Source organism: Zosterops lateralis, assembly GCF_965231275.1.
Source record: "Zosterops lateralis genome assembly, chromosome: 3".
Lineage (NCBI taxonomy): Eukaryota > Metazoa > Chordata > Aves > Passeriformes > Zosteropidae > Zosterops > Zosterops lateralis.
In genome coordinates, this window is record NC_139764.1 from 63,508,572 (window position 1) to 63,534,830 (window position 26,259).

The 26,259-nt window shown below is 39.2% G+C and overlaps 1 long non-coding RNA gene across 1 annotated transcript in view; it reads right to left on the reverse strand.

Moving 5' to 3' along the window:
- Positions 1 to 8,997: 8,997 nt before the first annotated feature.
- The window catches only part of LOC310907700, a 303,753-nt gene continuing 286,491 nt past the window's right edge, over positions 8,998 to 26,259 (reverse strand). The window contains exon 2 of the long non-coding RNA XR_014589695.1: positions 8,998 to 9,057. This is a non-coding gene — a long non-coding RNA (uncharacterized lncRNA). The remainder of the gene's footprint in view (positions 9,058 to 26,259) is intronic.

The window sequence follows — 26,259 nt, forward strand, 5'->3', positions numbered from 1 at the left end:
CATGCATTACAAAACATGAAGCACCTTATTACACTTTTCCAGTTAAAAGACAGGTGAAAATGTTATACCTATTTAAAGACTAGCAAAAAAGGTGGCTGGCAAAATATGTCCCCCAAAGACATATTGTTGTCCCCATTTGGTCCAGTTGCTAGAAGAGGCACTCAAGTCCATAAAATTCCTAGTAGAATGGTGCAAGAAGTATCATTGTGTAAGAAGGGACCCAGGGGAATTATTATTATTATTATTATTAAGAATAAGAAAAAAAATTTTTCACCTGTGTTTAAGTGAACTCAAAGAGGTAACCATTCTTCAAATTCACTGATAAAACAGCAGTCTCCAGAATCAGAATTCAGTTTCTGAGTACCATAGTTGTACCTGCACAGGCAGTGCTTCCTCCCTATTTGGTGGAGGAGTAGGACCAAAGAGGCTGATTAATTGTGCAGAGGAGCAGAATTCTCCTAGCCTAAATTGTTCCATCAGTTATTTGAAGATCAGCTGATGGGAAGGTGATCTTTTCTGCTTAATCTTCATTTAAAGGTGCCTGATGAAATATCTGAAATTAATCAGTGATGTGTAAAGTTAGAACATTCTTTAAAAATGAAAGACACAATCTCAAAGATTAGTAGAAGTTTGAAAATTAGGATTATGGTGATTAGTTACTATACGCATACAACTAATTCTTGAAAAAGTAGTGAGTTCTGCTGCAAATAGAAACACATTCAGGATTACAGGGATAGTTAAATATTCCAGAATATTTATCATAAGTTTCACTTAGATCAATTAATAAGCTCAGGCTTTTTGATGGATGAATTAAAGAATCAAGTTTTAAATTTAGGCTTAAATTTCTTAGATGTGCCTTCATTAAGAAAATAGTTGAGACTGGCCACTGAATTTATGCTTTAAGAGCAAAACAAATGCAGATGATAACCCAAACACATTGGCAGATTTGGATACTATGGGCAAGAATGCTCTAATTTATTATATTTTACTATGGATATGTTGTTTGGTGGGATTATTTATATCTTAGATCAATAAAAAAGTGAGTAAAAAATTTAATGAAGGAAGTAGCCACATGTATCAGCTGGTATTAGGTGGTGCTTCTGATCTTGAAATTTAGAGTAAGCTACGGCTTCAAGAAACAGCTCTAACAATTGCAGCAGTACTGAGAGGCTGCTCATTGTGCAAATCTGTCTAAATTTCAGTAAAACTCAAGCAAATCATCAGCCAAGTCCCAGAGCCAGGCACATCCAGGCCTGGTTGTCCCTGCCCAGACACTTTGTTCTTCCATTCCCTTTGTCCATGGGTCAGGATCCCATTTTGGACCCCTGGGGCCACGGTTTCCTGTCCCAGCAATGCCACAGCACTGACTGGCCCCTCTATATCCTGAATAGAGTACTCCTCTGTGAGTAGGCTAAGGGCGACGCTTTATTCGACACAGGTTCAATAGCTCAATTTCATGCACTGCAAGAAATGACATATAAAAGAAAGTTGAAGCTGGCAAGAGGAGGAAAGAGAGTTTTGATGCTGGTACAGCTTTTGCTACTGGAATCCACATTGGCAACCCAAGAGAGTCGCTAAATAAAGAAATAAATTCAACATTCTACATCCTACACCTAAAAGAAGATTTTCATTGTCAAGGCTGAGACAACTTGGCCAGGACGCTTTTTTGAACACCAATTGTTCATATAATTACTGCAAGCTAAAGAAAACAAGAAAGGCAGAAGAAAAGGAAAAAATTAGGAGTGTTAGTAACTGTTTGGTTGAGGGGTTTTAAGCACTAAAATAATGTCAAGAAGTATTAGAATATTAGTTTATCACTTCAGGATATTTCTGAATGTAAAAAAAAGTGTCATATCTTTAAAAGAAAAGTGAAGTGTTTTTAATCTATGACTGAAGGTACTGAAAGATATAATTATTTGCCTCTCTTGCAATTTTGTTCTACAAAAGAAACAGTTTCACAGTTTCTACTTAAGCTCTGACTTCTTTTATTATGTTCTTCTCTTATTGTTTCATCTCTCCCCCATATTACTCCACAGTACTATTTATCCCTCCCCCAGATCTAAGAAAGTGAAAAATTATGGTACGATTTTTTTTTAATTCTGTGTTGTACTTTTTTCCTTTTTGTTACCTTATTTTCCCTTCATTTCTTTAACCCCTTCCTTTTAGACTTGTGCATAATTTCCAGCTCCCTTCCTTGATTCTCTATTTCTCCCTTGTCTCTCAATTCTTTCTTACTGTCTTCCTAGAACCCAAGTTCTGATCACTTCTCTGCATACTTTGTCACTTGCTTCTTGGTTTCTTATTTTTCTGGTCATGCCCTTCATCTTCCCCAACACAAGAAATCAGGCAAGGAAGGCAAGAGTTCAGCATGGCTGAGTATGGACCTGCTAGTCAAATTAAAGGGCAAGAAGCAAATGTACAGGCAATGGAAGCAAGGTATACTGGGAAGGGATTAGGGACACAGCCCAGTTGTGTAGGGGTGGGGTGAGGAAGGACAAGGTATATCTGATGCTGCATTTGGCAAAGGATGCAAAAAAGGTAAAAAGAAGGGCAGGTATGCCAGACAGAAGAGGAAGATCAAAGAAGGCACGTGTTGCCCCTTTCCCCTGCCCCCTCACAATAAAAAAGGATGGCAAACTGCAGACAATAGATGAGGAACTGGATGAACTCAACAATATTTTTGCCTCAGTTTTCAATGGGAACATCTGTTTCCACACCTCTCAAGTGAGTGGAATGCAAGAAGGGGATTGGGGAAACAAAGTGCTTCCCACTGCAAGTGAAGAACTGGTTTGTGACCACTTGAGGAATTGCACTGTACACAGGTCCATGGGACCTGGTGGAATGCATGCCAGAGTCCTGATGGAATTGACAGATGTCATTGCCAAGCTATTCTCCATCACATTTGATGTCATAGCAATCAGGAGAAGTCCCAGATTACTGGATAAAAGAAAATGTAGTATCCATCTTTAAAAAGGGTAGAAAGGTGGACCGTGGGAACTACTGACAAATCAACCTCCCCTCTATGCCCAAAAAAATCATGGAATAGATCCTCCTAGAAGCTGTGCTAAGGCACATGGAGGACAGGGAGGTGATTTGGGACACCTGTCATGGCTTTGTCAAGGATAAGCCTCGCCTGATCAACCTGGTGGCCTTCTATGATGGAGTGACTACATCAGTGGACAAGGGAAGGGCTGCAGTTTTCTCCTATCTGGATTTCTGAAAGGCCTTGAACACAGTCCTTTAGTATATCCTTTTCACTAAATTGGAAAGAGGATTTGATGGGTGGAATGTTTGGATGAGCAAGTAGTTGGATGGTCACCAAATACAAGGTGCTACACCTGAGCTGGGGCAACCTCCCACGTGAGGTACTGCATCCAGCTTTAGGATCCCCAGCACAGGAGGACATGGACCTGTTGGAACAAGTCCAGAGGAGGGACATGAAGATGATTAGAGGGACAAACCAACTCTCCTATGGGGAAAGGCTGAGAGGCAGGATGACATTTTAAACCACCTGGTCTAATAGAAGGTGTCCTGACCAGTGTGTGTGTGTGGTGTAGTGGGGTGCTACAGTAGATGGTAGATGGTAGATGGTCATTAAGGTCCCTTCCAACCCATACCATTCTATGGCTCACCATCTGTTAAATCACTAGGCATGATGAAAAAAGGATAAAATATAGAAAATAGAGGATTCACAACCTATACAAGACATCTCTCTCCATCTGCTCTTGCACCGGATAGAAGTAGTTATCAAGGGATTGGTTTTTTTCCAATGTAGCCTTCCTCGTCCATCTCCTGCCCATGGACCAGAGAAAAGGATTCCGTCCTTTTACTAGAAAGATAGATCTGCTTTTGTAGCCCCAAGAAGCAAAGCAAAGAATATATGCTTGAAAACCATTTCAAATGTTGATACTCTTCTTTTTTGCTATGGCATCCATAGTCCCAGAAATTCCTTCAGAAGTATGGGTGACATTTTCAAAAGGACTTGTTGTTGAATCCTTGCTTCTACTTCTTCTGAGAATGTAAGTTACATTATATATATATGCAAGGTTTTTTTAGCTGAGTGAAATTGTCTAACCCCTCTGGGGAAAAAAAAAAAAAAATAAATAAAAAGAGGAAAGAGGGCCCAAACACACCTTTCCGAAACACTTTCATTTCGGGCATAAGTACAAAATTAAAGAAGATAAATGTTTCCTGGTAAAGTAATTCTACTACTTAGTATCAGTAATCAATCACTTCACAAGACCATTTTGTGGGGACTCTCAGCCCCAACATCCAAATCCATCCCTGAAAGGAGTGCCTACTCTGAGCACAGGAGATTTTTTTTCCAATATGTCCTGCACTGATCAGCTTCATTTTTATGACTTCCTAAATGCCCATTCTGTCAGAGAGACTCCTCCTCTCTTTAGAGCAGAGGAGGGTAGACACCTGTGTTTTAATTGCTGGTCTGACCTGGAGATTAATTTAAACCATTCTCCCTCCTGAAAGCACCACACTATGAGAATACAAAAATATTCTCATTTACCTTCCACTTCATCACTGATATCAATGACAGAATTTTTGCTGACTTGGGGCTTGAATAACCTGCAATGTAATTATATTACTGTACTTCATAGTATTATACTTTTATATTCTATGCCATAATTATACAGCACAGAATTAATTGCATGCAGATGTGTTAGCACATCATTAATAAGATTTATCACACATTCTTCCAAGTAAATTACAAGAAATGATCGTAACATGGTAATGATGTGGTGTCATAATTTTTTGGAAAGTGTGAGTGGGAGGGTTAGGGCTTTTGTACAATCATTATTATGCTGCCTAATGCAATACTCCAAGGGGTTCTTGAGGAGAGCACATGCACTGCCACTGTTACCTATTCAAGACTCACAGACACTGTTGAAACAAATGTTTCAGTATTTCTCAAGTGCTGGCTTAAAGCAGAATTTTCTCTGTACCAGGCCTTAAGCACTCCATGTCTGCAAATATCACTCTACAAGCCTGTATAACATATTGCACAACCCAGGGTTAATCTTGTGCACTTTACAGCCTCAGCAATATCTGAAAAATCTTACATTGGTCTCTAATATTAAGAAATTAAATTTAAAGTATTTCATCTTCTTATAGTACTTTAATTTATACCACATATTTTCTCGTGTGCCTCACTGTTCTTCCTCTAATGCTGCTGTCAGACACACAGTTTTTTCAAGGCAAATATCAATTTTCCACATTCATCTGGAAGCCATTAAGTAGCCTGGAAACCACACTACTTAACATGGTTAAGTAGCATGATTCTGCTACTTAAGCTAGAGTACAATCTAAGAAAAATATACTGTAAACAAACCAGGGAGCATGCCAAAATGGGATGCCTAACACAAACTCTGTGGGGCTCTTCTTCACACACCAGTACCTTGCACATCCTGTGAACCATATATACCATAAAGTAGCAATTTGATTTATCAAACAACATAAAGCAATGTTTACAGAAGTAATGACTAGCAAAATTCTTAAGAAAGTCCTTAATGTCAGCTCAGAGAAGGTTAACACTTGTGAAAACTCATAAGGAATATTAGCTGCAAAGTCCATGACAGCAAAATCAGATAATTTGTGGATTAAGGTGAGGACAGAACACACAGGTCTAACTGTGCAGACTTACACTTTTAAATAGGTTCCATTTATAATTAAATTTCACACTGTTTCAGACAGGAGGAAAAAAACCAAATAGCCTCTACTGCTGTTAATATATTTGTCACACAATTTTGGCAGTTTGATTAGCTTTGTCATTTCAGGCAGGCAGTAGTTTTTATATTGATTTGGGCATTAATCAGAACACATTTTTTTATTTCAGAATTAGCATACCAGAAGTGTTTTATGAGTTATCATGCTAATATGTTCTATGAAAGACTAAATTAACATTTTACTGCTGCTAACCAGAGGCAATGCTTCCTATACAATTCAGATGATGTTGCCAAACTTTTCACATTACCAGCTGTTTAAATTTGAGGGTGCTTAATAGCTGTGGACCTAAAGAAAGATCTTTTGAAAATAACCTAACAAAGCCCCCCACAGTCCAGTACCAATATTCCCAGAGCTAATGAAGCCCCATACTGTTCCTGGTCTCTATTATGGTTCCTTTAATGAGGTAAAGCACAATGTTCCAAACACCATTATGCAGCAGCCCTTTCCATCTTCACCCTTTCTTTCATTTTTTTTCAAACATTTTTTAGTCTCAATGGTATTCTGAAAAAGGATAGGAGAGCAGAAGAGAGGAGAGAACTGCTAACCTGCTACATCTGAACTGCTTTCATTTCCTGGGGGTAAAAGATAATGACATAGTGGTAAGACTGTATTTTGGTGTTTTCCTCCATATTCATGTGAAAGCTGCTACCCCTCTTCTAAAGCAACCACCCAATGACAACAGTTACCATTATCCATTAGTGTTTTGCTGCAAATTTTCCAGTCTGTCACCAGAGATTTCTTATGGTAAACATCCTGGTTTCATCCTACCTGCCCAGATCACGCAGCAGCTACTGCTTGTCAGGGAGTACTCATTAATCACCATTCAGGAGAATTTTTTCAAATTTTGTGAGATCTGTATAACAAAAGTCAGCATGGCATCTGTGAAGTTGTGGCAGCAGAAGTTAGTATCTTCTACAGAGATGTTGAATTTTTGCCAAGGATCTGATTGCAACAGTTGAGGGTAGACAGAAGCGTTCACTTTTTGTCTGAGAATGGTTCCTATCTACAATGAGGAACACAGCTTATGCACTCTGCTTAGAATTAGAATAATCATTATCCAAGTTTAAATTCAGATTTGAAGTGTCATTTAAAAGAAAAAACCTTCATATGTATTTAGAACAACAGATAGAGAAATTAACATACTCCTAGAATCACCTTTACATAACTAATCATGATTTAAAAATAATTAAATTTAGATAGTGCCATAATAGATTATTGAGGAAGTTGAGTTGCTCCAGAAAAGAATTACCCGTCTCCTTTGTCACCTTTTGATGCTCAAGAGTGCTGAAAAGACTTTTTCATCAAGGTAAGGACATCACCAAATTTTGGCAATAGGAGGTACCAAATTCTTGAATACTGTCTCAGTCAACAATGTAAAGAAATACCAACTACAATAATAATGGTAAAGAACAAGAGCTAGACTGTTCCTCAACAATTATTTCCATTCACTCTGGGATCTGCAGAAAGCCTGTATGAACCTGAGAAGAACTATGTTCCCATCAAGTTAGTCTCCTCATAATCAAACTGCCAGAATCCCCTTTAGCATCCCTCTATAAATGTCAAATGTTTAGCAATAATTTAATGTTAAAGAGGTTAGGACTCGGATGACACTGCCAATATCTGTATCCACATAGAAGGTCACAGCTCTTTAGCCAAACTTCAATAAATTAAAGGCTGTGTGGGTTTCTGCTCTGACATAGTTGTCAAACAGCACCTGGGAGTTTAAAATCACATTTTAGCTGTGGGTATTCTTAATTAATGGTGGATACATTTTTCCTACAGAGGAGCTAAGATTAGTTTTTCTCCTCTGGCTACTTTCCCAACCCATCATCACAATCTCAGTTCATCTGAGTTGATCCTCAGACAGCTGATTTATATCTCTGCTTTGCTCTTCTTTATGAACCGAGTTGTTGCATCATCCATTATAAGAAGATAGGGATTTATACACATTTTCTTTATCAATAGATTAAAAATAAAAAGATCACATACTTCATAAGGGTGGGATTCATCTAATTTAACTATCCACCTGAAGCTCAATCTGGTTTCCCATATCTCCACAAAAAAGGAAAAAAAAGTAATAAGCAGGTCCAGAAGATAATATATTAGACCTAGCATATTAGACCTAGTTTAAACTTATCCTGCTTTCAAAACCTGCTTTTCTTTTGCTTCACTGTGGGGATAGTCAAAGTGTCTAGGTTAGATTTGGCCAGATTTTTTTGACACCAAAGTTAGATCCCACACTAATTCCCAAATGGCTCCTTTTCTGTTTGAAGAGAAGTGAAAACCTAACCAGTGACCAGCCCTATCCCCACTAGAATTATGTTTTGGGGAAAAAAAATTATCCATATTCCTGAAATCTGCCTAAAAGGAAGAAAGACATTGAAGAATAGAGTTTCATGCTAGTTCATCCCATAAGATATCAGTAAGTGACTTAACAGTCCTTCACAAGAACTGTGGTGAAAGCAGCTGTAATCTTTAAAACAAGTAAGAAAACATCTACTCCAAATCATCAGCTACTCCTTACACAAATGTTGCCAACCACTCCAATCTCTCTGGCAGAGCATCCTCAATTTTTACATCCCAGTGCTCCAAGCCCTCAATTTTAGAAGCTATGTAGGAATTCACTTCATTTTGAGGCACGCTATAATACCGTGAAGGCAGCACAGCTTTTCATCAGCTTCAAGTTAAATTTTTTCCAAAGACCACCTAAAACCATGGGTTTACAGAAGGAGAAAAAAAAAATCAAATGAAAGCCAAATATTTGCTGAATTTTTCAAAGAGATATGGAACCCAGAATACTTTTCTTACAATGAAAAAGTTCTGTATTTAAAAACATAGCTTTTATTTAGAAATGTTTGATATTCAAAGATGACTACTGTCAATGAGTTTGGTGGGTTTTTTTGGAAGACAGCATTTTTCAGCTGTATTGTTTTAACAATTCAAGAAGAGACATTGCTACTTTAACTATATATTTAGCTTTTTAGAATCCATGATCTGCAATGAAGATTTCTCAGATTTAGGTGTTGTATGCTCATGTAGAAGTGTTCTTCCCTTTCTTGGTTTCAGACACCCTGGCTAAATAAATGTGTTTTCCTTTTCTGCCAGCATCAAGGGATCCTATACCAATGGCAAGTAAGGAAAAGAACTAAGAGAAAACTTTATTCTTAATGCTTTGATTGGGACATTATTGCCTAGCATTACAGTAAGATTTCTGGGAAATCTGGTGCCCAAAATTGCAAAAAACTGAAAAAAACAAAAAAAAAAACAAAAAAAAAAAAAAAAAAAAAAAAAAAAAAAAAAAAAAAAAAAAAAAAACAACTAATTACCTAACATACTTTTCTGATTCTTCTTTAATTTTAGGGAATGTATTTAACTTGCAGAGAGACTTTTGAAGATCTTAGTACCCACTCTCTGCACATTTGGGAGCCCAACTACCATTGAACCAGTTGACTTATGTGTTTTGCCACACAGAGTACAGTATCACTCTGGGTCTAGCATGATGTACTTGTCACTCATTTATGAAATAAGCACACAATTCTACTGCAGCCTTTCACTTGTAAGATGCAACACAGCACACAGGGGATCAGTAACAGAGCATGCAGCCTTTGACTAATGAGCCACAAGCCAAGGCTGCTTACTCCATCATGAGGGTGAAAAAGTGTCAGACTAGTTCTATAATTTCTGCATCAGCTCATCTCCCAAAGTGCAAGGCAGCTTGCTGAAGGAATGAAGCCCAGAGACCTGTTCCTTTCTAGCCTACTGAGCCATTTGTTATCAGTGTTGTGCTTTCAAAGACAAAATAATTTCTTTGCCTGGAAAAGAGTTAAATTTGCGTTCTTAGAAGAAATCTGCTTTTTTTCATTAAGATCAAAAAGAATAAACCAGAACATTAATCAAGGTGTCACAGTAGTGAATCCAGTGTGAGGTGAGACTATTTAAAAAGGTTTTCTTTAACCCAGGAATGCAAATATTCTGAGCAGTCCCTTTAGAAGGAAAACATGCTCTCAGAAGTGCAGTTGAGAGGAGGCTCTGAAACACAGGTGCTCTGACTTGCCCACTGAAAGAGCCTCTTGATTTTAAGTCAGATTTTCTCAAGCTCCCTGAAAGCCTGACCTTTTCTGGGTTTCATTGCCTTTGTAAAACTTCTTGTCCTCAAGAGAGGAAAAGCTACCACCTCTGACTGATACTAGCAACTCCTCTCCTAGGGAGTAAGGAAGAGAGAATCAGACCTAATTATCAGGAAGAACTTAGTTCATTTTTCACCCATCACATGGGAGCTAAGCCATTGCTGCAATTAGAGGTTGTTAGCTGTTCCCTGGCCAGTATAAACTAGTAACCAGCAGCTGCAGCTGCTTTGTACTACATTACACAGGAGAAATTGAGCTGCTGCTAGTAATAAATCAGCATAATATAATTTTGATTTAGTGTTTATACTATTCTCCTTTAGTAGCTACTAGTATTTTGAGCCCTTTAAAACATTATCTCTCACCATAATGCTCATTTTGATAAGCTGCTGCAGACCTATCAAACTTCCGTTTTGAAAACACCCTTTTTTCCACAAACTTTCCATCTGTAGTGCACCGCTGTATCTCCTCTAATATTTAAGTAATAAACTCATTAAATTACCAATATGTTACTTGCAATCTTTGTTTCACTTGTGAAACTTCCTGTGACAGCTCAGAGAGAGGGGGGGGTGTTATGTTTACAGCAAGAACAAGCTGTAATTACAAGCTGCAGATATAAATATGCACCTCCAAACCACAGAGAAAACGAGTTGCTTTAGCCATTAAAGTTATCCAGCAGTGTAAACATTTCAATACTTGTAATGACAGCTTGTTCTCATTTCCTTGCTTACAGAAATTGGGCTGCTTCTGGCTGCTATCAATTAGCACATCCTAACAGTTTGCAGGAATGTGGCTGTCAGCGACCCCACATTCACGTGTCAAGATAGAAGCCATGTGCGTCTGAATATCTATCCTTGGCTTTTCTAAGCTTGATGACAGCTTGGGTTGCTAAAACACCCAGTCTGGCACTCCACTGAGCAACAGCTTGCAAGGGCAATAATAATAATAACAACATATTTTTATAATATGGCAATACGCTTATAATAATAAATAGAATCTATTTCTAGCTGAAGAATAACAGGCTACACTGGAACAAGATGGGTTTCAGCTTGATCTCTTTATCCAGGACTCACCACCTACACTAAGGCATCAAAAATAAGTCTCATATTTTATTTATAAAAAGCCTAACTTTTTAAAGAATTGTTGGAAATGGAAGAAGAGATGTATCAGTGAATATTTTAGCAGTCTAAATAAATAAAGCATAAGTGATGAAATGTCGGACTAGGTAATTTTTAAGTCTTCTTTAAACAACAGCTTAGGTGCCTGAGAGCTTAGAAAGGAACAATTGATCTTTACATCTTTCATGTAAAGTATTTTCTCCAATGCCTTTCCTCTGAACAATTTCAATAGTTAAGCTTATGCTTCCTATGATACTGTTTCCTTCAAAAAACCATTTTGAAGTGTTTTGGTGGAGATAGGCTGCCTCCTTCAAGCATTTCTGTCACTCTCCTTATTTTGGGTGAGACAGTCAGATCTGAAAAAGTTATAGTTAGCCTAAGTCACTGTCACTACAGCTGGCCTTCCTCAGTAGCTCCAATAATCTAGTGCATTGCTCTAGATGTGGCATAACCCTAAATGCTGAAAATTTAGAAAGAACTAGCAGCAAACATGAAACCAAATTTTCCCTTTTTCAGAAATTACTTTTGGCTGTTATAACTCATCCCCATTTCAGCTCATACATGAGTTTCAACAGCACTGAATTCCAACAATCAGGATCTTGAATTCAGCTCCCAGACCCTCCAGTCTGACATAATGTGACATCATCATACTTAAAGGCATTTGAGAAAGTTTTGAGCTATTGAAATTCAGAAAAATCAGTTGCATTTAAATTAGAATTAGATTTATTCTTTCCCACCTGTAGTATTCTTTGATTTCTGTATTACGGGAAAGTAACCGCATATTTATGATCAACTTAAGTCCTGCCTCCTCCTCTCTTGTTCAAAACAAGAAAAAGTAAGTTGTCTTTCTTTCTTGCCACACTGATAAACATTCAATTGCTTGAAACAAATGGGGTTCTCTGAGCATGCCAAAGCATTTCAATCAGTTGGCAAGGTCACTGCAACAGTTTGGACTGTGTTTCAGATTATTTGCCAAACTTAACACTCAAAATGCTACTTCTTATAAAACACTTTTAGAGTCATAGAATGATTTGTATTAGAAAGAACCTTTAAGATCATCAATGGGCAAGGACACCTCCTACTAGACCAGGTTGCTCAGGGCCCCACTTGGTCCTGAACACTTCCAGGGATGGGGCATCCACAACATTTCTGGGCAATATGTTGCACTGCCTCACCAACCTCAAGGCCAATAACTTCCTGCTAATATCTAATCTGAATTTACTCTTTTTTTAGCTTAAATTCATTCCCCTTTTTCCTGTCACTACATATTCTTGTAAAAAGTCCCTCTCCTTCTTTCCTGTAGGCTCCATTCAGGTATCAGAAGGCCTGTAGTTAGGCCAGCCCTAAGATGGCTCTTTTGCAGGATGAGAAAATTCAATTGTCTCAGCCTTTCCTCAGATGAGAGGTGTTCCATCCCTCTAATCATCTTGGTGATCCTCTTCTGGACTCTTTCCAACAGGCCCAAGTTTTTCTTGTGCTGAGGACTCCAGAGCTGGATTCAGTACTCCAGGTGGAGTGTCATCAATGTGGATAGCAAGCAGCTTAATGTTTGTCCATCTTATATTTAACAGCTATAATACAATAAAGTTTCCTTCATTTTCGTTTCATTAATTCTTGTCAATAAATATTCAACTTGTTGAGAAGAAAATTTCAATTATTTGAAAATTTTTTGAAAATTAATGTCACCTCAAAAGTTTTGGAGGAAGCAATAGGGTCACACAGAGAGTCTGAGCATTGGCCCCTTCCTTGACTCCATCAGAATACAGGATAACTTGAACGAGGTTGTTCTCACTCCTTCCTGTTGAAGCTTTGACACTTGAAGTAATGTGTCCCTATCCTCCAAAAAAGAACGCTCCAGATCAGCAGGAAGAATGCTTTGGGACACCTTGTGAGCCACTACCCATGGAGTCTACTTTCTAATCCTGCAGATATTGTACATCGTACAGGTTTTCATGAGGCAACCACTTGGGAACAATCATAACCTTATCTGTACCTTAGGGTTTGGGGAAAAAGCATGCAAAGTAACTAAATTCCCCTTAGTGTATAAGGAGCCTAAATCTCCTTATCTCATACTCCAGCCAAAAACTTCACATTTTTTATAAAAATATAGGTGAAATTATATCACAGACAGAGTTAAAAAAAATTATATCACCAAATCAGGAAGCTGACAGAGAACTCTTGCCTGTGAAAGCTAACAGTGTGCAAAGGAACAGAGAGTGAAATGTTCTTTGCTTTAGATTTGTAATAAAACTTTCAGTGCTTCACAGTGCCTCTGGTAGCTCTTCAGACCCTCTCAAAGGAGCTGTGACTCATCAGCTGAAGAATGCGAGTCTGGGGTTCATTTTTTTTTCCTTGAGGCCATGCCACCTTCACTTTAGTGTCTATATCCATAATAGAAGTTAAAAATATTATGATTCTGCGTTGTTTGGCACATTCCACACTCCTAGGAATAAAATGATTTTGCTGGAAAGAAGGGCAGATGTGATTATGTAAAACATTCTTACATTTGCAACAAGTTATTTCTCTGGTCTGTACAAGTAACTCATGGTTAAAATTTCATGTTAATAGCATTGGGGAGTAGCAGGAGACAAAGACAATGTAATGAAAGAAGTTAATAAAGCAAGGCATCTCTGGACCTTCTGCCTCCCTGTGTTAGCTGTACCGTACTTTAATTCAGCTACACATCCTAAATTTTATGATAATATAAACCTTAAAACTCTAATTGGGAACACTTTGGTTAATGTATATGTGAATCAAGAAGACTTTTGATAAAATTGAAGAAGAAAGAAGGGAAAACGCCATCGGACATGAGCCCTCCAGAACATTTTTGTGTGGGTTTCTGGGTTGTGTGTATCCTTTACAGATCCATGCTCCAAAACAACTAATGTGGAAGACATAGGGAAGGGATATATGGTCAGAAACATTCCTATGAGTTTTAATTTTCTTTGAATGAAAACCAGCTTCAAAAAGACCTGGAAAGTGTTAAAGATGATATTGCAATGCCAGAATAATGACAACTTTTGTGACACTGTTATTGTGAATCAATATCAGAGTGACATTATGTCAGTTCAAGTTATCCTACTATGGAAATAGACGCATCTGGAAATTTAAAACCTAATGATGTTGTGTGTGGAAAACTTGTATCAAGCGATACAATAAAAAGGGGAGTTGGTTCTGTATCAGTAAATCTGAGTACTAAATCAAGTAGAAAAAACAAACATAGAAGCTGTAAAAATGCATTGCTTTGTGTGTCTTTCCTCCTCTAAATAGCATCCTAACCATGAATAACACTTGTTCCCTGTCCAGACAAGATACTGCTCACCACAAGAAAGGAAAAGATAGGAAGAATGTGAGTCTGTAAGTCCCCTCTGTCTGGCCAAATTCTAAGATTTCCAAAGTCCCTCTGACATAGACATAAATCAGAGCCTCATGCCATGAGTGCTTTCAGCTGGGGAAATAGGCTGACTTAATAGTACATTTATATGGCAAAAAAAAAAAAAAAGGGCTACAGAAGAATGAAGAATAAGGCCTGTCATGTGCAAATAATGTAGAATGAGGTGAGAATTAGGATCTTGACAAGTAATAATAAAAGCTTTTAGGCAATAGGCAGCTGATTCTGCTGAGGAGAGAACTTTCAGCCTGAAAGAGCTACTGGGACCTTTCCTTACTAAGACAAATGTCCTGAAAGGGTGGCAGGACTTAGAAGTATTTTTGTACAGCTCACTCCCAAACCCAACTCACGCTCTGATTAGCCCCACTCTGCTCAGAGCCAGGTGTATAGCATGGTTGAAAACAATGAGGACACAGATGGACTTGGATGAGAATACTGTTACCAAGAATAGTGGGAACATGACCCAGAAGACCAGAAACCAGCATAAAGGGTAAATTTTAAAATTGTGAGAATTCCAAAATTCATTACAAAAATGTTTGAATTGCATTGATGTTAGTGGATCAGGATCCTTTTGAGTACAAGGAAGAAATCAGGAAGCCTGCCAGAACAAAACCTATGACACAGTCTCAGTGTTACACACAAAGAATCATTAAAGACAGGAAATTATTGGAAGAGCTAAAGGGAAGACTACAAGGCATACACTTTGCCTGTTTTAGTAATTTACAGAAGCTTAATTGTGGAGCTTCCTAACTGAAAGAGAATTTTATATAAGACCAGGTAATTGTTGCAAGACCATTTGGTTGAATAACCAAACAATCAAAAATTATTTTCATATCTTCTGCAAAGCACTACAGAAGTAAAAAGATCTATACGACTGTTTATTGCTTATGCAAACTTAATTAAGCTGAACTCAAGAATCTGTACTAATGCAAATAGTTTAGGCCTTGGGCTCAAAATGTGCAGACAAGTACTTATTATACTTATTATCTCCTTAGTGCACTTTTTACTTTGCCTTCCCTTCTGCTGCCTGCTATATATCATCAGCAATTTTTATCTTGATTTTTTCACTTGAAAAAATTAGTTTGGGAATTTTACAAATAAATGAATCAAAACCACACACACTCCTGCAATATTCCTTAATGAAGAACCAGGCACACACACACACATACGCACTTGCCCCAGTTTTCTCTTCTTGCCCTCCTGTTCTTTTGTAAACAGTTTCCTGTTCAGGTAGACATTTTCAGCAGGAGTTATAAAACAATTAGATCATTTAGGAAGCTGTAGGGAAACTTCACCATATGGTATGCCCAGAGGATACACTAGCAACCCATCATGTCATATTGCTATATTAAACATCCTTCATTGCCTCCACTTGTAGCACAGGTCTGAACCAGAAAACATGAAAAAATTCATACATGACAGTTCTCGTCCCTCAAGTAGTTCATAGCAAAAGTTATATCTAAGGAATGAAATAAGAATGTGAAGGGAGAATAAAAGAGGAGAGAGAATATTGAGGAGAGCTTTTCTGTTCCTGAATGGTTTCCATGTTCAGTAAAATTCAGGCCATTGAGTGCAGAAAGGTAAGGGCACTGCCCCAGTGCCTAAGTTACTGTATTATTATATCAGAATTATATATATATATATAATATATATTATATTATACTATATTATATTATTATATATTACATTTTATGTATTAGAATAGTATATGTTATTATATCACAGATATAAGAAAAGCCTTCAGCTTTGTGATTCAACAGATGACCAACTATTGCCCTGCAATGTAAGAATACAATGCAAGTGCTTGCGAGGCCTTTTGGTGTACATGAACACAGATGGTGCAAGGCACCTGAGAGTCTGACCTAGAAATTCATCTGATCTGAGGCCCCTTTAAATCCTTTGCATGCTTTCTTTGGAGCCCTGAATGAAAATAAAAGCTTTTAGCACTGCTTCTTTTTTACAAAAGTCTCCACTACCAACCACTGTTAAAGTTTCACACAGTGAAGTGCCTGAAGAACTCCTGCTGGAGCTCTGTGACTTAGGAAAAAGGCAAAAGAGAAAGAAGGAAATAAGGAAGGAAAAAGAGAAAGACAGCTCACTTCTACTGTCTTTGAAAAAGTGGAGCAAGGTGGGATTAAAGCATCAGATGAGACAGTTCAGACACAAAGCACAACTGACCAAAAAAGTGGGTTCAACACAGGTTAGAACTTCTGTCTGCTGGCTGATTTTTGGCAGCTGCTTCTGCAAAAGCTACCACTTGCTCTTCAGACCAGTGGCTGAGGACAAAATACAGCATCTATCACTGGCACAAAAAGCTCTCTTGTTGCTCATCAGCAACACTCCTTGTGCTGCAGCCTAAAGGGTGGAGGGTGAGCTCTCTAGGCTGTTTACTCTTAGCTAAACTGAACTACATTCAGGTATCAACCAGATGACACCTGATAGGAAAAAACACAAAGGCTTCAGCAATGGGCCTGCAGACCAGCATTCACTGTCTTTTCTTTTTGTAGAAACATAGAAGGATAATATGATTTGGGTCGAAAAGGACCCCTCTGCCATGGGCGGGATGCCACACACTAGATCAAGGTGTTGAAATCGCTATCCAACTTGGCCTTGAACATTTCCAGGCATGGGACATCCACAGCTTCTCTTGATAACTTGTTCCAATCCCTCCCCACTCCCACAGTGTGGGGGTTTTTTCCCTAAATCTAATCTAAATGTACTCTCAGTTTAAAGTCAGTCCCCCTTCCGCTGTCACTGTATACCCACCTCAAAGGTGCTTCTCCATTTGTCTCTCAGGCCTCCTTTAGCTACTGAAATGTTGCTACAAAGCCTCCCCAGAGCCTTCTCTTCTTCAGGATGAGCATTCCCAGCCTTTTCAGCCTGTCTCCATATGAGAATTGGTCCAGCCCTCAGATTTTCTTGGTGTTTCTTCTCTGAGCTCAGTCTAACAAGCCTATACCCTTCTTGTGCTAGGGAACACCAGGCTGGATGCAGTAGTTGTCGTGGGGTTTCAGAGGAAGAATCCCCTCCCTTGCCCTGCTGGCCACACTGCTTTTGATCCAGCCCAGGACATGTTTGGCTTTTTGGGCTGTGATGCACCAAGTGACTCAGAGTTTTTCATCTGCCAATACACCCAAGCCCTCCTCCTTAGGGCTGCTCTAAATTCTTGTCCATCCAGCCTGTATTTGTGCTAGGGATTGTCCTGGCCCAAGTGCAGGACCTTCGTTTTGGCTTGTTGAACTTTATGAGGTTCATATGGAGCCACTTGAGCCTGTCAAACTCCCTGAGGATGACATCCCTTCCCTCCAGTGTGTTAACTGCACTACACAGCTTGGTGTTATCAGCAAACTTGCTGAGGGTGCATGAAATCCCAATTGTTTAATTTGTATTTATATTTGTTTTATTTTCTCTTCACTTTTAAGTATGAGTTGTCATTATTCAATTTAGAAATTACCATTCTAACTCAAAATATATACCACAAGTCAAAATGGGATGTAATTATAAACTTTTGATATCATTATGAAATTAAATTATAAGAACATCTTATGCAATTGCAACTTAGCATTCTAAACAGATGGTAAAATTGCATTTTACTAGTGAAGTTGGAAGTGAAGCTGGAAGCTAAGTGAAGCTGGAAACAAGACTGGGCACTGATAGGAATCAGTTACAAATGTAAAATTGATCACTAATTGACCAAAACTTCACAGATAATCAACCAAATAACAGCTAATCAAACAAGAGTTACAAGTTTAAAAATATATCCCTCACTTACAGTCCCTCCTTTTAATACCCTGCTCCCTGTGAAGTGGGACTTCTTTCACTGATCATTTAAAAGACCAGAGGTTTTTAGAGTTCATCTTTGCTCAAAATGTAGACAGACTTGAGACCAATTTCATAAAACAAAGCCTTCAGCGCCAGCGACTCCTGTCACAGCACATTATCTCCTCAGTAGTGTTGGCACAGCTGCCTGAGAGGCTTTGCTGTGAACCAGACCAAGGAGTTGATAAAGCTGGAAATAATCCCATGGATTTTTAAACTTTTTTTTCTTCAAGTCATATTGCTTTCTCTGTCTAGTTTTCCACAGGAGTGGGAACACACAGGGAGGTGGTAGTTATCTGCTGCCTGCTACTTCAAAGTTCTGGGTCACAGTCTAACAACTTATTTTCTTAGTTGTTCCTTTTAAACAGTTGCAGACAATACATAGAAAGGCAGTAATAAATACTCGGCATTTAAAACATGTCCCAGAATCTCAAACTTTAGAATGAGGTACGTGGTGAAGCCTTAAAGCTGTGCACAACTACACTTCTGCACAAGACTGAAATATAGAACATTCACAATATTGAAATTTCTTTTTTTTCCCCACTTAAATATTTTCCTACCATTTTCCAAATATCTTTCAATTTCCTCTTGCTAACACCAAGTTTGCAGCAGCTAGGCTCAGGTTGCTGGACATTCTGAATTCTGTCTCCACTTGATAGAGGAGAACATGGGGGTGTGTTTGGTCAAGTCTGCTGGCTGGAGCCTTGAACCAAAGCATCCGTGCTTGACTTGGGAAAGCTGAGCTGTAAGAGATTACCCCTCACCCTCTCAGTCTCTTCAGGACACTGCAGTGGAAACCTACCCTATAATTATGGGCCCCATGTGCAGAAAACACCAAGCCTTGCCTCGGATGAGCAATAATAAGTGGAAGTTGGGGGATTTATAATGTGCAGTTGTGAGGAAATCTGTCTCGAGAACATGTACTTAACTGATGGTATAGACATGCTGAGAGCTATTCTGCTGAGAGCAGTTTATTCCTGCAACATTCAGTTATTGCTTCAGGGGACTTTAAATATCATTTCTTGTGGCACAGATGATCACAGGTATTCAGGCACATACAAGAAATGTAAGCTTTCCAGAGTGCTATTTCACTGAGGCACAGATGGAGCTGCATGATTTATCTGAAGTCATCCAGGGATACAACAGCAATCAACCTCACCAGGACTATTCCCCAAAGCACAGCCAGACTTCATAATAGATGCTGACTAAGTACACAGTCAGCACAAGGAGTAGAAATGGATTCCTCCACTGAATTCTGTTTATTGCTATAAACAATTTACATGGATAGCAGCTTGTTATGGAGTTGGCGATTCATTGAGAAGTCTTACTAGATCATACTTGCTGTACAGCTTGAACTATGGGTGCAATTAGTGTCTGTGAGGCTGGGCAGTTGGCTATGTTTTGGCTAACTTGTCAGCAATTCAAACAGGATTTCTAAACCGTAACATCACATTCAGTGGCAGGTGTGTCGTGGTTTGAAAAGCAAAATGAGTTAGAGGCTCCAAGTCAGACATATAATTTAATAAGAAGAAAGGTAAAAAGGTAAAAAATAAAATAAAACAAATGCAATAACACAAAGGACCACTGACAGAGTCAGAATACAACCTGAGCAGGGTGGTGGAAACAGTCCAGATGAGATGTTCTTCCTGAAGCAGTGATCCTGTAGAAAGGTCTGGTAGCTCTGGTCCTCTGGGAATCCAGTGGGTAAGGGCTGCTTGCACTGTTCCAAATCCCAAATTATATCCAGGTGAGAATGCTTGGCTCCCCGCTCCTGAGCGGAGCATCTCACAATGGGATGATGAGTGTGAAGTGGGTCCTTGATGGCCCATTAAACAGAGATAACCCCTGGAGGGAGTTACCTGTGAGTCATGGGCAAGGCGTTGATGGGCCATTAAGAGAAGACAGCCCAAAGGCAGAGGGCCTGGAAACACTAGAGCACTGCCCCATTTGGTTTCAACAGTTCATGAAGATGGCGATTGAATAAATACTTTGTGTACATACTACACTACAACTCAGGACAAGATGGCAGAAAGCTCTGTACAGAGAAGAAAGAGGTGTAGAAAAAGCATCAAGTTTTGAGTTACACTCATAATCTAAAGATAACATCACATCACTGAAGCCACAGCAGCTTGTACCATTTCCACAATATGGAAACTTCACTGAACTCTTAAGTGTCACTGATGGTGATCTCTGCCCAGCTTCTCTTTTACACGAAGATATTTTATATAACTTGACTATTACAAAGGTCTTGCACCTTTCATTGGCACCTACTGTAAGGTTGTTTCTAACTGGAAGTGCAGACTGGAAGGCTCTCAAGAGGAATGGGATTCAGATTGCCACTCTGCTTTGTTTACTGTCCTCTTGAACATATGTAGAGAAGCCTATAATGGTTTGCTATAACAACCAACTCACTGTATAATGGGTGACGAACGAGTTATAATATTTTACTGCACTTGGCATAGTACATGAAGCGGCATATGTAGGGAGCATATTTCAGGATTTATTCAAGTGCAAGAATTGAAACATTCACACTCTTTGCAGGAGGCAAAAGGAAATAAAGGCTTCAGTTTGTTGGTTTTTTCTATAAAACTGAAACATTCTTTGAAAGGATTTGCTCTGTTTTTTCCATTTTGAGGCACTAAATACAGTTTGACAGAGTTATGCTTAAATTATATTCTAATATCTGCCACTATGTATAACTTGAGAGGAAGAAGGCTGTTTGTGAAATTCTCAGATACAGCTTTGCTAGATGCTGCAGGGAAACTGCCTGAGTCAAGGGGACAGGAGGAGACGATGACCAGTGGCACTAGTTGTCGAGAGCTGGACAACCCAACAGGCCTCTTCTGTGGGGTTTCTCTGCATATGTTTGACATGGGTCTGTGGTGTATCAGTGAGGTATCATTGCTGATATTGTCCTGCTTACATTGTCATCTCAGGTTGTTCTTTGCCATTTAGTTTTCCTTCTGTTATAGAAAGTGGGCTTTTCTAAGTGAAGGAACTGCATGATACCTGTCCTATATAATAGAGGGCAGTTGCAATATTATGATATCGATTATTGTAAAAACAAGCTGTTGACTGCTGCTGTAACCACAATTTGTCCTCCCAGCTGCTTTAAACCAGAAGTTTTTCCTGAATCTCAACATCTTCACTCCCAATACTCAGCTGCTGAAAGAATGAAGCACCTTTTAAAGCTCTCTTTTAGCTTAACTTCATTAGATGTTCCATTAAAAGCTGACATGTGGCTGGTTTTCATGCACAGTGGAAAATCATCATGCTCTATCACTCTGTCCTTCTTTCCAAACCTAATGTCCACTTTCTCCTGTTCAAGGCAACACTAGAATGTTGACATTGAATGTCTTCTATTTGAATTTATCAGATTGCTCCCTGGTCACTTTTAAGTTGGTCCTGGAAAAGAGCAAAACTCAACCTATGTCAAAGTCAAACAAGGAAAATTCAGTTGTGGGAGAGAAAACAAAGCAAAGCAAAACAAAATAAACCAAACAAACTCACTATGATGAAACAAACAAAAATCCGTTTTTTTGTGTTTGTCTTATAATAATACAAATACCTTGTGAGGGCTTTAACACAGTCCCACACAACATCCTTATCTCCAGTTGGAGAGATATGGATTTGAAGGGTGGACTATTCAGTGAACAAGAAATGTCATAAATTGTCAGAATCTGCCAGAGAGTTGTGGTCAGTGCCCATCTGGAAGCTGGTGAGAAATCTGTCTTGGGGCTGGTGCTCTTCAATATCTTCATTAATGACGTGGACAATGAGATTGAGTGCACACCCAACAACTTGGCAGATGACATGGGGCTGAACAGTGCAACTGGCACACCTGAAGGATGGGAGGCCACCCAGGGGGATCTGGACAAACTCAAGAAGGAAGTCCAAAAGAACCTCAAGAAGTGGAGAAAGTACAAGGCAAAGTACAAGCTATACTTGGGACAGGACAATCCCAGACACAAATATTGACTGGGAGAAGAACACATAGCAAGCATCCTTCAGGAGAAGAGCTTGGAGGTTCTCATGAATAAAAAGTTGGGCATGACCAGGAAGTGTGTGCTTGCAGCCCAGGCAGATAAATGGATCCTGGGCTTCATCAAAAGAGGAGTAGCCAGCAGGTCAGGGGAGGTGATTCTACCCCTCTGCTCTGTCCTCATGAGGTTCCACTTGGAGTAACTGCATCCAGCTCTGAACTCCTCAGCACAAGAAAGATGTGGACCCACTGAAGCAGGTCCAGAGGAGGGTCACCAACATGATCAGAGGGCTGGAGCACCTCTTCTACAAAGACAAGCTGACAGAACTGGAGATGTTCAGCCTGGAGAAAAGAATGCTACAGGGACAACTCATTGAAGTCTTCCAATGCCAAAAGAGTTCTTATAAAAAAGAGGAAGAGAGATATTTTACATAAGCAGATTGTGGTAAGTCAAAGGGGAACACTTTCAAACTAAAAGAAAAAATTAGGTTAGGTGTTAAGAAGAAATTATTTCCCATAGTGGGGGACACTGGGTTACTCAGAAAAGTTGTGGATACCCCATCCCTGGCAGTGTTCAAGGCCAGGCTGGATGGGGCTTTGACCAACCAGGTCTAGTGGGTGGCATCCCTGTGCATAGCAGAGTGGTTGGAATTGGTTGATCTTTAAGGTCCCTTCCAAGTCAGACCATTGAATGATTCTGTGGGAGGGTGTACATTTCCCCAGATATCAGATACTGATTTTATCTTAATCAGAGTGAATCCTCATCTATATGAATATGCCACCTTAGCTTTACAGAGACTACACAGTCATATTTTCCTCAAACATTGAGAATGCTGGGAGTTGGGTTTAATGCTTCAAGAGTCAGGACAAGCCATCAACAAAGAGCAGAAAAGTAAAAGTGATGGAAACAAAACTGCACTGTCAGACACATTTTTCTCTCAATTCTTAAACTGAAAGTGACCACATAACTACATAATTCACACATTTTCATGGAGGACAATTATATGCATTGTCTTGCACAGTAAATTATAGAATCCTGGCCACTGTATACCTTTCCTGGCAATCAATCACATTGATATAATTTAAAAAAGCTTTCTCCAATTTGTCTTTTCACCACCAACAACAAGATGAAAGCCTGAAAAACATACTTAGCTGAGTGCTTTCTATTGATTTATTTTATCCTATTAAAGCCTTTTTTTTCCTTAATACAAAGTAGGAAAATACTTAAAACCGGTATGACAGAAATCCAGAGTCACAATAAACTTCTTTTAAAGTGATAACTCCACATACACTCCACACTGCCTTTAACTCTATGAAAATAAACAGAATTTGCATAAGTGTTAAATAACATTAAACCATTGGCCCACAGGTATTCATAAGATACCACGGGCAACAACATGTTTTTCTCCTGTTAAACCATGACAGCAGCAATTTTCTGTGTCTCTGAGCAATGTTAGAGGCTGTCCAGAACAAATTATTGTCTACAAGGATTGAGTTAAAACCCACAATATTAGACATTCCATTTCTGATATACAAGATTTGAAAATGTACCCTGTTTGGAGCATAGAGCAAGGGAAAGGCACATGCTACAGGCATGATGTTCCCAAAGTCAGTGAACCATGACAAGAAACTGCAGGAAATTGTTTGCTGAGCAGGAGATCTCAGAGAGATTCACTATCTCTGTCCAGCCCTACAAGCTCTGCAGCCTTTCCTTCTGTGCCTCCACTGGAGCACTGGCTGCCCGCTGCCAGGGACAGCTCCAACGTGGCACAGCAGTGCAACCTCAGATCGTACTGATGTGTAAACCTCCAAGCTGGTAGAAAAAGATGAGAAAAACTTTGTCTGGAGCTTCTGCACCTTGTCACAGGAGCTCCTCTTGTCTCAGGCCTGTATTGCAGCTCTATGGTGGCTGTTATGGAATTCAAATATCAGTCACTTTAGGATATTTGACCTTCCTTATTCAACTCTGTGCTGTCCTTTATGAACACTACTTATGAGTCAGGCCTCCATAACTGTTCCAAATTCCCAGATACTTATCAAGACAACCTTACTGAAAAACATCTGGGTCAGTTCCACCTTGTTTTAATAGAGCATGAGAGTATTGCCATTCAAACAGTAGCAACAGGTTAGAGCTGGGGAGCCTACTGTATAACTACAGGGTTGCAGTAACTGATTTTAAAATAACCATTTATCTCAAACAACTTGAGATAAAAATTACTTCTGACACAGCTGAGTGTTTTGGGCTTAGTATATATATTGATGATATATATGATAATATATATATGAGGCTTTCTTTTTCCAGACATGATATGGTTAATTTTTGCACTAAACAGGAGGGGGCATGTCAGGACTCAGAGGTTATTCTATACCACCTCACATCATTTTCTTGGGACAGGGAAAAGGGCTCCCTTCCAGGTCAGGATAGGGTGGTGGAGGGAGCCATCAGGTGCTGTCAGGGGTTTTCCATAGGGTGAGCAATAATGTTTCTTTTCTTGTATCCCCTGCCATTAACAGTGTTGTGGTTACTACTCATTTTCTTATCAGGTTGCTGTTTCCAGTAAATTATTCTTATCCCATAATCTTAACCTTTTCTGCCTCGATTTCTCCTCTCCAACCCACTGCAGGGGCAGTAGAGGAGGAGTGAGCAAGTGGCACATGGTATGGAGCAATTTCAAGTGGGAGCACTAAATTGGAGAATACCATTCCTAAACCACAGCAGGGGCATTGTTTTTACATATAAAAAGTGGTTGTTATGGAAACATCATAATATCAAGGTATTAACGGCCATGAAAATTCTAGTTTCACAGTATTTGTAGTGTTCATAAGGTTAGGAACCAGGAATAACAAAAACCACAGGATGAAGATACTAATTTAGGCAAACTAATTCTTATTGCATAGCAGATACATGAAAATATTCCCCAGAAAGGTGTCAATGAATGATTTTATGTCCCATGCTGTACTCAGTTCTACAGGATCCATATATGGGTAATTAATGAATATTCTCTAACTAGCCAACCAACGAGCCCATTACCAAGCTCGTGAGTCAGCATTACTAATTTACAACAGCTTCAGCTGGTGGCTAGGGATTGTCCCTCACAGTGTGTGCCACATTTAACTCGTGTGTATGACACTAATTACACTGCACATGCTGAATAATTCAAGCTTCCTTGGACTCAAACACAGATGTCAGTAAGGCTTATTCACGCCCACTAAGCACTGTCTCACACTGGAAGCTGTGCACAGTGCTTTCTGTCCCTATTTTTAACAGAGAAAAGGGCAAGTCCTGATATAGCTGAGGCTGTCAGACATGTTGGTTTTTCTGGCCTTGGTTTTTTTCCCGATGAGAAATATTTTCCAGGTGGAATTTGAAAACTCTGGACTTTAATTTGTGGTGCCCAGGCACGATCATGGATGAAGTATCCAGTGTTCAATATGCATGACACATGTCCTCATTGCTATGCTTGTAGGATGGACCCAGCAGACAGAAGTCAGATATAAAGAGGGCAAAGTATGTTTTAGATTTCCTGGGTGTTGGACATCCCAAAAATGTGCTGCACCAATGGTCTAAATATTTGCAGTGAAGAGCTGGAGACTCGTGTGCATTTGTGAGTGACCTGGAGAGTACATACACACAGGCTGGGAACTGCAATTACCCCTGTTAGGGTGACATACAACACAGTCTGACAGATGTTTGTGAAAATGAAATGGTGCTGCCATTTGGAAAATGGCATTGACAGAGTCAAATCACTTTCACAGGTCTGTTGAGCTACTTATTGCTCCAAAGAGAAAATGGAAGAGGAAACTGAGTTCCAACACTGGTATCTGAGTGCAGAAGTAGTGTAGGTAAGGTTGGGTTCCTCAGTGGTTTACAAACAGTGAGAGAAATAAGTACTGTTAGTGAGGAAATTGGACCTATTTTCCTTCATCCCTATAGCTCATGAATACAACAATTTAGTAGTGCTCCTAACTACCAACATCTGCACTTTTCAAAAAACTGGATAAAATATAGGTCCAACAGAAAATGATTGAGTCCAAAGGTCATTTCATGTTGTATATTAAAAGTGTTTGGTGCAATGACAATTTTGT